The sequence below is a fragment of the Pongo abelii genome, chromosome 3 (assembly GCF_028885655.2).
Source record: "Pongo abelii isolate AG06213 chromosome 3, NHGRI_mPonAbe1-v2.0_pri, whole genome shotgun sequence".
Lineage (NCBI taxonomy): Eukaryota > Metazoa > Chordata > Mammalia > Primates > Hominidae > Pongo > Pongo abelii.
The window spans coordinates 8,095,008-8,106,252 of record NC_071988.2 but is presented as its reverse complement, the minus strand read 5'-3'; the positions used below and the strand labels follow the sequence as shown (position 1 = coordinate 8,106,252).

The window sequence follows — 11,245 nt, the reverse complement described above, 5'->3', positions numbered from 1 at the left end:
TTTTGTTTTTGTTTGTTTGTTTGTTTTTTGGTAGCTGAGACATTTCAACTCAGAGAGGTGAAGTAATGCATCCTGGCCCATGCACCTAATTAGGGGCTGCCTCTTACCTTTGAACCCAGTTGTGTTTGGTCCCATATGCCTTATATTTTCCATTGCATCTAGAAGTTTCTTGGAAGTTGTATCAATTAGAAATGCTTTCAAAAGTATCTTAAGCTATAAAGCATAACAGTAGCTTAAGCGATAAAGATGGACTCCTCTTCCACGAGGAGAAGTGGGAGATGGCAGTTCAGGACTGGAGCAACAGCTGAGCATTGACATCATGGAACCAGGCTATTTCCAGCTTTCTCTTCTGTCATCCTCCACCAGTTGGCTTTTTGTCCTAATGGTTGTTGCTTTATGGTCACAAACGGCTGCTACAGCTCCAGGCATCACAACCAAGTTCAAAGGCGGGAGGCAGGAAGGAAGGAGGGGGTGGTGAATTTCCTGAAGTTCTTTCTTCTTATATCAGCAAAGGAAAAAGGGAACCAGAGGCAGCTGTCTCAGAAGACTTCCCTTTAAGCCTTGCTTGTTAGTTTGGCCACATGGCCAACCCTGGCTGCAAGGGCGGCTGGAGAAGTGGGCCTCCAGCAAAGATGGATGGGATGGCCAGAGTTGCCCAGGCCAATCACGATTGTTCCACAGGGACAGGCTCACTGCTGCTCTGAACAAAATTGGGGCCAGATGGTGAGGGAAAGGGAAAGGGGTTGCTCCCTTCGAGTTTCAACTACATGCCAGTAACATTGCTCAGCAGATATGATTATTTCCATTTTCATAGATGAGAAAACCAGGGCTCACAGAAGCTGTGACTCGCCCACTCGGCTGCCCAGCTTGCGTGTGGTGGAGCCGGAGTCTACCCCTGGCCTGGGTAGCTGCAGTGCTGCACTCGCTGCTCTTTGGGAGTCAATCACATGAAACATTCATGAATCACAATGATTTTGCAGCTGTAAGGGAAGGGAAAGGGGGTGTGGAAGCCCTGACAGACCTGGAAGAGACTTGGCCACACCTTCATTTAACAAGCCAGGAGACCGAATCCAGTGTGACTGCCTGAGGACAGGATCTGGAGGAGATGTAGCTTTGTACTGATTTTTAGAAGCAGTAGCAGTGGGCAGGGTTCCTAGAAGGCGCCCCACATGAGAGTGTTGATTTTCTCTCCGTGCTGACACAGCATTCTGCAGCCAAGCAGGAAGGCAGAGTCCCCTCATTCAGTCTGCTTTCAGTTCTTCAGATCACATCTTGGAGAAATGATCAGTAAGCGCAATGAGTGAACCTTGATGATTGCTGGGATTTGCAAAGAAAAAGGATCTAAAGAGTATGATTGGGTTAATTGGGAGGAAATTTGAATGTAGATTAAGAAGTACATGATAGAATTGAATGGATTTTAAATTTCCTGAGTGTGAGAATCATTGCTGTGGTTATGTAGAAGAATGCCCTTGTTCTAGGAGATACGTGCTTAAGTATTTAGAAGACAACTCATGTTTGTCTCATACTTGTCTACAAATGGTTCACAAAAAATATGTGTGCGCATGTGCACACGTGGGTGCACGTGTGTGCGCACACACACACACACCACTCCCCCCTTATCCATGGTTTCAGTCTCGTGGTTTCTGTTAGCCTCAGTCAACCATGGTCTGAAAATATGAAATGGAAAATTCCAGAAATAAACAATTGATAAATTTTAAATTTTGCAATATTCTGAGTGGCCGTGATGAAATCTCATGCTGTCCCACACCATCCTGCCAGGACATGAATCATCCCTTTGTCCAGTGGGTCCACGCTGGAGACACCACGTACTGTTAGTCACCGAGATCGTCTGCTTCCAACATCCAGCCATCAACATCATCCTGACTCTATGATACAGGATCACCCAAAGCAGGTGTTCCTTCTTCCAAAGCATCATCAGAAGGTAACAGCAGCCTAACCTCCCTTCATCTCATCATGCAGGCTTGTTACCAACTCACATCGTCACAAGAAGAAGGGGGAGAGCAATACAAGAAGATACTTTGAGAGAGGGAGAAAGTGTTCACATAACTTTTATTATAGTAGATTGTTATAACTGTTCTATCTTATTATTAGTTGTTAAACTCTTAGTGCACCTAATTTATAAATTAAACTTTATCCTAGATATGTATAGGAATAAAACATAGCATATATAGGATTCGGTACTATCTGAGGTTTCACGTAGCCACTGGGGGTCTTGGAACATATCCCCCACGGATAAGGGGGCACTGCTGTACGCAACTGTGCACATATCTGTATATATACACATACATATAAATACATATACATATATATACACATGCAAAGAGAGAGAGAAGAGGGTGAGACTGAGAAAAAAGCAAATATCAGCGTTAACATCCAGTGCATCTAGACTTTAAAGAAAGGCCATACAAATGTTCACTGTGTTATTCATGCAACTCTTTAGTAGGCTTGAAAATTTTCAAAATAAAAAGTTGGAGAAATAATAAAACTTTTAAAAGTGAGAAAGCTTAAAGAAAGTATCAAGTAAACACACAATGTGTTAGTGGGCATTAAACCGAGCCTTGCTGTGGGGCCTCTGGGTGGGCAGTAGATCCCATATTCCAGCGTCAGTTGGCCCCAGGTCTGAGTCCCTCCTATGCCAGATGGGGACGAGGTCGGTCACAGCCTCACAGGTGTGTGGTGAGCATTGTATGAATGGCATGTGTAGAGTCCTCGGCACCAAGCCTGCCCCAGAAGCCAGGTTTCAAAGAAGGGTGACTGTGGTGTGCGTCCCTGTAAGCACTACTGGGCCTGGCATATGGGAGGCAGGAAATTGGATGTAACCTGTGGGAGACCCGAACCTGGTGACTTCACCTGTCTGAGTCCCTCCAGAAGGGGATAGCTGGGGATTAAAGGCACAAAAAGACCCCCCACCTTATCCCCACCACACACACACACACACACACACACACACTCTCGTATCTCCTCTTCAGAGACATCCTGTCCGTCAGCTGAGGAGTTGGGGCTGGGTGAGACAGCTGGCCTCTGTGCACTGGGATGGAGCTAATTCCATTTTCTAGTCCCTGTGTCCCAGCACTGGGGTGCCCCCTCCTCCGGGGGAGTGGCCAGTGCCTGGCAGCTCAGAGGAACCTGGAGCTCCTCTTCCCTGGCCCTCTCGGGCAGGCCTGACAATCCCCACTGCCTCGGGGAGGCTCTGCCATCCTTGTGCTAATCCCATTACCCACAAATGAAGATGTAATCACAGCCCTTTCAAAGGGCTCCCAAGGCAGATCCCTCTTTGGAAAGAGAAAAGCAAGTGCAATTGTCCGAGCCACTGACTTCTGAAGCTCCTGCTGGCAGGAGGGGATGCAGAAGTTATTTGGGGCCGGCAGCATCTCAGCTGGGAAGGGACTGAAATGGCAGTCAGGGCAGAGACAGCCCGAGTGTGGGTGACAAGTTAGGACCAGGTGGTGGGGTGGGGTGTGCAAGGGGCTGAGGCCTGCCAGCTCCCACACTGACCTTACTGCGACCTCGCTAGAGCTACAAGCCTATGCCCTGGGATATAAACATGAATAGGACACAGTCCCCTCTCTGGAAGTCCACGCCTAAGTTCATACCCAGGCACATCCACCGTACCTCTGTTAGCACCATGAAGCTGGGGCCAAGTCTCCTTCCTCCCACCTGGTGTGTGACCCAGCACAAAGCAGACACTCGAGGAACATTGACAGACTAATGGAGCCACATGCTTTCCAACCCTGGACCTTTGCTAATGCTGGTCCCTTACTGCAGAAGATCCTTCCCCATCATTTTACAGATGATCTAAAATCTCCTCCTTGCAGGGTCTGGACTTGGGCTGGATGGAGAAGTTCTAATCTTTACTGTGACCTCAGCTAAAGCTACAGAATTTCAGCGCCTCCCATTGTTCGTCTTTCAAATGGGTGCAAAGGTTGTATCTGATAAGTTGTTGAGCAGCTGTGTGTGGAGGTGAAATATAAATGGTGACACAGGCACAGATGTGAGGGCCCTGTTGATGTCAATGTCACATTATATGAACAACAGTAAACTTTCCTCAACACTGACTACATGCCTGGCACTTTTGTGATGCTACTTTCATTCCCATTTTAGAGATGAGGAAACTGAGGCACAGAGCGGCCAAGTGACTTGTTCAAGATCACAGGACTGGAGAACGGTGACTAGTTTTAATGGCCAGCAAAAGCAGTAACAAAAGCTACCATCTGCTTGGAACCATCGTTACTTTTGAACAGAAACTCTGGTGTTTGGCAGACAGCAATGAATTCATCTACTTTTGTACAGGAGTAGGGTTATCTTGCCCTTTGACTCTGCCCTTGTAGGCCAGCAGAAGTTCTGAGATTCAAGGTGGATGAAGGGATGGAACCATGTCCTGGAGTGGAAAATGCATCCTTGGGGCTAAGTATGTCGTCTGTGCCCCCGGCCTGGGCTCCACGTGGCCCTCACTGCCTTCTAACAATCATTGCTGACTATGTGTGAAGCGCCTTGTGCTAGGCACTGTCCTGTGTGAAATCAGTGGCATGCTGGGAAATGTTTGACAAACAGCTCTTGGAGATAGAACTCCGATCCACAGCCTTTCTCCTCCATGGTGTAAATAATCCCACTTCCCACCATGGTAGATATCAAGTAATCAACATGAGGTCATAGACAGGGAATTGGGAGGAGTTGCGCACAACTGGGTCTCCTGTGTGGCTCCTGTGCACCGATTCTTAAGAACTCACAGCACCCTGATTGGGGGACAGCACTTTTATTATGCCAGTTTTATAGATTAGAGCATTAAGGCATGGAGAGGTTAAGACAAGCACTTCCCAAGATCACCTGTCAAGTAAATTCTGATGCTGAACCCTTGTCTCTGGGAACCCAGATGAAGATGCTGCCCTCTGAGCAGAGGCCTGTGTCCAGCTCCTCTCTTCCTGATCTTCTCAGGGCCAAGTCTACCCCGAGTTAAACTCTACTCTCGTTAAGGGCAAGAATCCCAGCACAAAGCATGAGCACCAGGCACACACTAAGCAACAAGGAAATATTTGGAGAATTGAATTGAATGCTTTAATTTCAGTTGGATCAACAACCTTGTCCAAGGTCACACAGGGAGGCAATAACAGAGCCCATGACTGGAACCCATGACTGGAACTCATGATTGTTGACTTCGGATATGAACCTTAAGTAGCACCTTCAGTGTCAATTGTGAGATTATTGTCACATCCAAGCATGGACATGGAGAGTTCTGTTATTCCTGGGAGGCGGCAGAGGGGCCATGGCTTCGTACTTTGCATTTTCAATGTACGTTTGTCCCCTTTCTTTTGTCATGAAAAGCATGACCCAGCACCTTGTATGTGTTGGAGACTGGGCAAGACCAAGGGCACTTGGAGGGAGGCGGTCTGAGATTCATGGGATACTTGATCATTTTCAAGGTTTTTTTTCATTTGCTGTGGACTGAGTGTTTGTTTCCTCTCAAAATATGTATATAGAAACCCTAATCCCCAATGGGATGGTGTTTGGACACGGGGCCCATGGGAGCTAGTTAAGGTTAGATGATGTCATGGAGATGGGACACCCGTGGTAGATTTTGCTCTTGCAAAAGGAGAAAAAGACAGGATAGGTTTCTCTCCACTGAATGAGGATGCAACAGGAAGATAGTCTGCAAACTGGAAGAGCACCCTCAGCAGACACCAAATCTGCTAGTACCCTGATCTTGGACTTCCCAGTGTCCAGACCTGTGAGAAATGTTTGTTGTCTAAGCCACCCAGTCTATGGTATTTTGTTATAGCCTCCAAATAGACTAAGACACATGATGTCAGTGTTTCCTAAAGTAGCATTGCACTGGCGGCAACCAGTGTAACATGGTTGGTGATATGTGAATGAACCTTTTAAAATGTTAATACTTTTGCATTTATTTTAATATGTGTTAAAAATATTTCTAGTATATTCTATCAGAAATAGTTTTCACTTCAAACAACAAGACAAAAAACAAAGAAAACAACAAAAACCAGTGGCTTCAACAGAAGTTTATTTTGCCTTCTACTGTAAGTCAGGGGCTGGCATGGCATGTGATATGGTTTGGCTCTGTGTCTCCACCAAAATCTCATCTCAAATTGTAATCCTCATTGTTGCAGGAGGAGCCTGGTGGAAGGTGATTGGATCATGGGGATGGTTTCCCCCATGCTGTTCTTGTGATAATGAGTTCCCACAAGATCTGATGGTTTAAAAGTGACACTTCCCCTTTCTCTCTCCCTCTTGCTGCCATGGTAAGACATGCCTTGCTTCCCCTTCACCTTCCGCCATGATTGTAAGTTTCCTGAGGCCTCCCAGTTATGCTTCCTGTTAAGCCTGTGAAACTATGAGTCAGTTAAACCTCCTTTCTTCATAAATTACCCATTCTCAGGCAGTTCTTTACAGCAGTGTAAAAACAGACTAACACAGAAAATTGGTACCAGGAATGGGGCACTGCTATAAAGATACCTGAAAATGTGGAAGTGACTTTAGAACTGGGTAATGGGCAGAGGTTGGGACAGTTTGGAGGGCTCAGAAGAAGACAGGGAGATGTGGGAAAGTTTGGAACTTCCTAGAGACTTGTCAAATGGTTTTGACCAAAATGTTGATAGTGATAGGGATAATGAAGTCCAGGCTGAGGTGATCTCAGACAGAGATGAGGAACTTATTGAAACTGGAGTAAAGATTACTTTTGCTATGCTTTAGCAAAGAGACTGGCAGCATTTTGCCCCTGCACTAGAGATCTGTGGAACTTGAGAGAGATGATTTAGGGCATCTGGTGGAAGAAATTTTTAGGCAGCACAACATTCAAGAGGTAACCTGGCTTTTTCTAAAAGTATATGCCATATGTGTTCACAAACATAATCTGAAATTGGAACTTATGTTTAAAAGGGAAACAGAGCATAAAAGTTTAGAAAATTTGAGGCTTGACCATGTGCTAGAAAAGAAAAACCAATTTTCTGGGGAGAAATTCAAGCCACTGGCTACAGAAATTTGCATAAGTAAAGAGAAGCCTAATGTTAATAGCCAAGACAATGGGGAAATATGTCTCCAGAGCATTTCAGAGACCTTCATGGCAGCCTCTCCCATCAAAAGCCTAGAGGCCTAGGAGGAAAAAATGGCTTCCTGGGCCAAGTTCGGGCCTCACTGTTCTGTGCAGCCTCAGGACACTGTGCCCTTTGTCCCAGCTGCTCCAGCTCCAGCCATGGCTAAAAAGAGCCAAGGTACAGCTTTGGCCATTGTTTCAGAGGGTGCAAGCCCTAAGACTTGGTGGCTTCCATGTGGTGTTGGCCCTGTGGGTACACAGAATGCAAGAGTTAAGGTTTGAGAGCCTCTTCCTAGATTTCAGAAGATGTATGGAAACAACTGGATGCCCAGGCAAAAGTCTGCTGCAGGGGTGGAGTCCTCATGGAGAACTTCTACTAGGGCAGTGCAGAGGGGAAAATGTGGGATTGGAGCCCCTACACAGAGTCCCAACTGGTGCACTGCCTCATGGAACTGTGAGAAAAGGGCCATCACCCTCCAGACCCCAGAATGGTAGATCCACTGACAGCTTGCACCGTGCCTCTGGAAAAACCACAGGCACTAAATGCCAACCTGTGAAAGCAGCCTCAGGCTCTGTATTCTGCAAAGCCACAGAAGTGGAGCTGTCCAAGGCCTTGTGAGCCCACCTCTTGCATCAGCGTGCCCTGGATGTGAGACATGGAGTTAAAGGAGATCATTTCAGAGCTTTAAGATTTAATGACTGTCTTGCTGAGTTTCCGACTTGCGTGGGGCCTGTAGCCCCTTTGTTTTGGCCAATTTCTCCCATTTGGAACTGGAAGATTTACCTAATTCCTGTACTCCCATTGCATCTTGGAAGTAACTAACTTGATTTTTATTTTACAGGCTCATAGGTGGAAAGGACTTGCCTTGTCTCAGATGAGACTTTGGACTTGGACTTTTGGGTTAATGCTGAAATGAGTTAACACTTTGGGGGACTGTTGGGAAGGCATGATTGTGTTTTGAAATGTGAAAAGGACATGAGATTTGGGAGGGGACAGGGGACAGGAGTGGAATGATATGATTTGGGGCTGTGTTTCTACCCAAATCTCATCTCAAATTGTAATCCCCATGTATTGAGGGAGGGCCTGGTGGGAGGTGATTGAATTATGGGGGTGGTTCCCCCATGCTGTTCTCACAATAGTGAGTGAGTTCTCATGGGATCTGGTGGTTTAAAAGTGACACTTCCTCCTTCACTGTCTCTCTCTCCTGCCGCATGGTAAGGTGTGCTTTACTTCCCCTTTGCCTTCCACTATGATTGTAAGTTTCCTGAAGCCTCCTAGTCATGTTTCCTGTTTAGCCCGTGGAACTATGAGTCAATTAAACCTCTTTTCTTCATAAATTTCCCAGTCTCAGGTAGTTCTTTATAGCCAAGTGAAAACAGACTAATACAGCATGCCACAAGATCAAGGTCCATCTCTTTCTATTTTGTTACTCTGCTATGCAGGGCTTCCATTCTCAAGGTCACCTCATGATCTAATCTGGCTGCTGTTGCTCTGGCTATCATGCCCATATTCCAGACAGCAGGAAGGAGAACAGGAAAGGAGAAAGATACATTCCTCTCTTTTAACTCACGCTTACATCCCACTGGTGAGTACAAGTTATAAAACCACACTCAGTGAGATGGGTATGGTGGCTCATGACTGTAATCCCAACACTTCGGGAGGCCAAGGCTGGAGGATCACTTGAGGCCAGTAGTTTGAGACCAGCCTGGGCAACATAGAAAGACCACATCTCTAAAAACATTTACAAAAACAAAAAACCCACACTTTTCCTTCTAAGAGAAGCCAGGACTGGGAATCTTTATTCCAAGCTACTCTGTGGCCAGCAAAGAAATAAGAGGTTCTTCCACAGGGATAAAGGGGAGAATGATTATTGTGGAAAAGGCACTAGTCTTTTCCACACACATCCAAAGTGTGATTTCATTGATATTATTGCTTGGGATGAGATAAGAGTATTTAAAATTGAGGCCATTGAAAGAAAATGATTAAGGACATTAAGTCCAGGTGACAGGTGGGTGTGGTAACTATCGTGAAGACGGTAAGAAGTGGTGAGCCTCTGCATTACTCCAGGATCTGGAGTTGGTACCATTGCATAGCTTTCTTCCTCTTGCAAAGGAGGCAAGCCCAGGCTCAGAGAGGCTGGGTGGCCGGCCCTGCTGCCTCCAAGGCCAGAGCTCACACCCTCGCCTCTTCCCAGGATCGTGGCAGCCACTGACCCAGGGTTCTCCCAACAGCACAGCTTCTTTCTGGCCCAACATCCCTCACAGAGGCTGCAAAGATGGAGTCCTCCCTTTCCAGCCTCCCTGGCAGCTCGGGGTGTCCCAGGGACCTGATGTAAGCATTAAAGCATAAAACGAGGTAGGGAATTTGGGACTGTCATTGATATTGATTTTTATTCTGGGTTCTCATTGATTTCAGAACCACACATGTCCTCAGAAACTAGCCACAGGCTGCCCAGCCACCTGAAAAGAAACTCATCCAGCAAGTTCAACCTTGAATGATAAAAAGGAAAAAGTGCCAAGTGCAGTGCTTGACATGTAGTAGGCACTTAGCATTAGTTTATGCTTATAAATATTCCACACCAGGGCATTCCAAGTGTATTCATTCTTTCCTTAAATGCATTTAATGCATGGAAAGACTTAGACTAGTGCCAGGCATGGAAAGTACTCCCTAAGCGTTAGCCACTATTCTTATGATTATCATGGCATTGTTGGGATTGTCATCATTCATTCATTCAACAAACATCTATTGCACCCCCATGTGTGCCAGGCACGGCCTTGGCACTGTGGAGTTGGCAATAAAAAAGGCAGAGTCTCTGCCCTGCTGGGAGCCCAGCCCCTAAATGATTCATCCCACACTTAATGAGCTTGAGTTGTGATTCATGCCGGGGGTCCTGAAGGCATGAAGCAGGGCCACTGAGCTTACCCGGGGCTTCTCTGGGGAGCAGCTGTCATGAGTTGAGTCCTCAGGAACCAGCTGGAGTCAGCCCAGCTAAGAGTGGAGAAGAGCTCACGGGAATCCAGAGGCTCATCCAGGGCTGCTCAGCAAACCAGGCATGAAGGCCAAGGCCCCTCCGTGCTGGCTGCATTAACCAGCTTGTCGGGCCTCAGCTCCCAGGCCCAGAGTTTGGGATGGGGCCAGGCGGGCTCAGAGCAGGCCAGGCATTGGCAGATGCTTGTGTGCTGAAGGCAGGGTAGCACTGCCTGGCTGCCTCCCTGACCTCCCAGGGCATCTCCTTTGTGTGGCAGCACTGTCCCCCATGCCGAGCCCCTTGGGATCCAGTTTCTGTGGAAGCCAACTTGCAAAACCCGGGGTATTGTCCTGTAACAGCAGGCTCTGGGGTGGGTTCAATGAAAATCCAGGCCTGCATGTCTCTGTATTATAACCTGAAAAGAATTATGTTACATCAATAGATGGTACCCATTATGTGCCAGCATCCAGGGCTCTTAATTGACTCGGGCTTAATTAATGATTGGGAGAACATCCACGGAGAGCCTGAGGCTCCAAAGGGAGGGGCTGGGGATAGATTAATAACATAAAGGACTGGATGGAGACACTCCGTTCAACTGCTGCTGGGCCCTGTGTGGAGCTGGCTTTGGCGTGTGACAGTACAAAGTGGGATAGGAAGATATTTGATGAGAAAATCCCTCATCTTATGCTGAGAGGACCTGCTCCTTCCCTGCTGCTCAAATCGGAAGTTACAGCTTGAGACACATCTGCTGCCTGCCTTCTCACCACATTTAGTGAAGACACCCACTCTAAGAATCCTTGGACAAAGTGACCCCAAGGACTGGACCCGTCTTATCCTCGATAGTTTGGAGACTCGTTAGTTTTTGTTCCCAAGGAATTCTGCACATTTTCTTGGAGTCCTTTCTGTGGTTTCTAAGATAATTTAATGCAAGTTCTGTGAACATGTCTTTGGAATTTTATTAGCATGCCATGAGGGTTAGTTAAGAATTCCGTGGAAGCTGGGGGACTATTCCAAGTAAGAATTCCACACTGTTTCTGTGAGAATTCATTAAGGATCACATGGCAACTCTGAGAGGTTTTCATGAAAATTCATTGAGAACTCCGTAGGTCTTCTATGAACATTCCATCAGACTTGTGGAAAAATTCTATGAGAAGGAGACACAGCTGACATGAACATTCTAGGAGCAGCCGAAGGAAGTGCAGCAGGACTTATG

General features: G+C 46.7%; 1 long non-coding RNA gene across 1 annotated transcript; it reads left to right on the top strand.

The window, feature by feature from the left end:
- Nucleotides 1-948: 948 nt before the first annotated feature.
- LOC112133090 (uncharacterized) lies at nt 949-8,395 on the top strand. Its single transcript, XR_002914757.3, has 3 exons — nt 949-1,287; nt 1,780-1,942; nt 4,123-8,395. It is a non-coding gene; the product is annotated as an uncharacterized LOC112133090 (long non-coding RNA).
- The last annotated feature ends 2,850 nt before the right edge of the window (nt 8,396-11,245 follow it).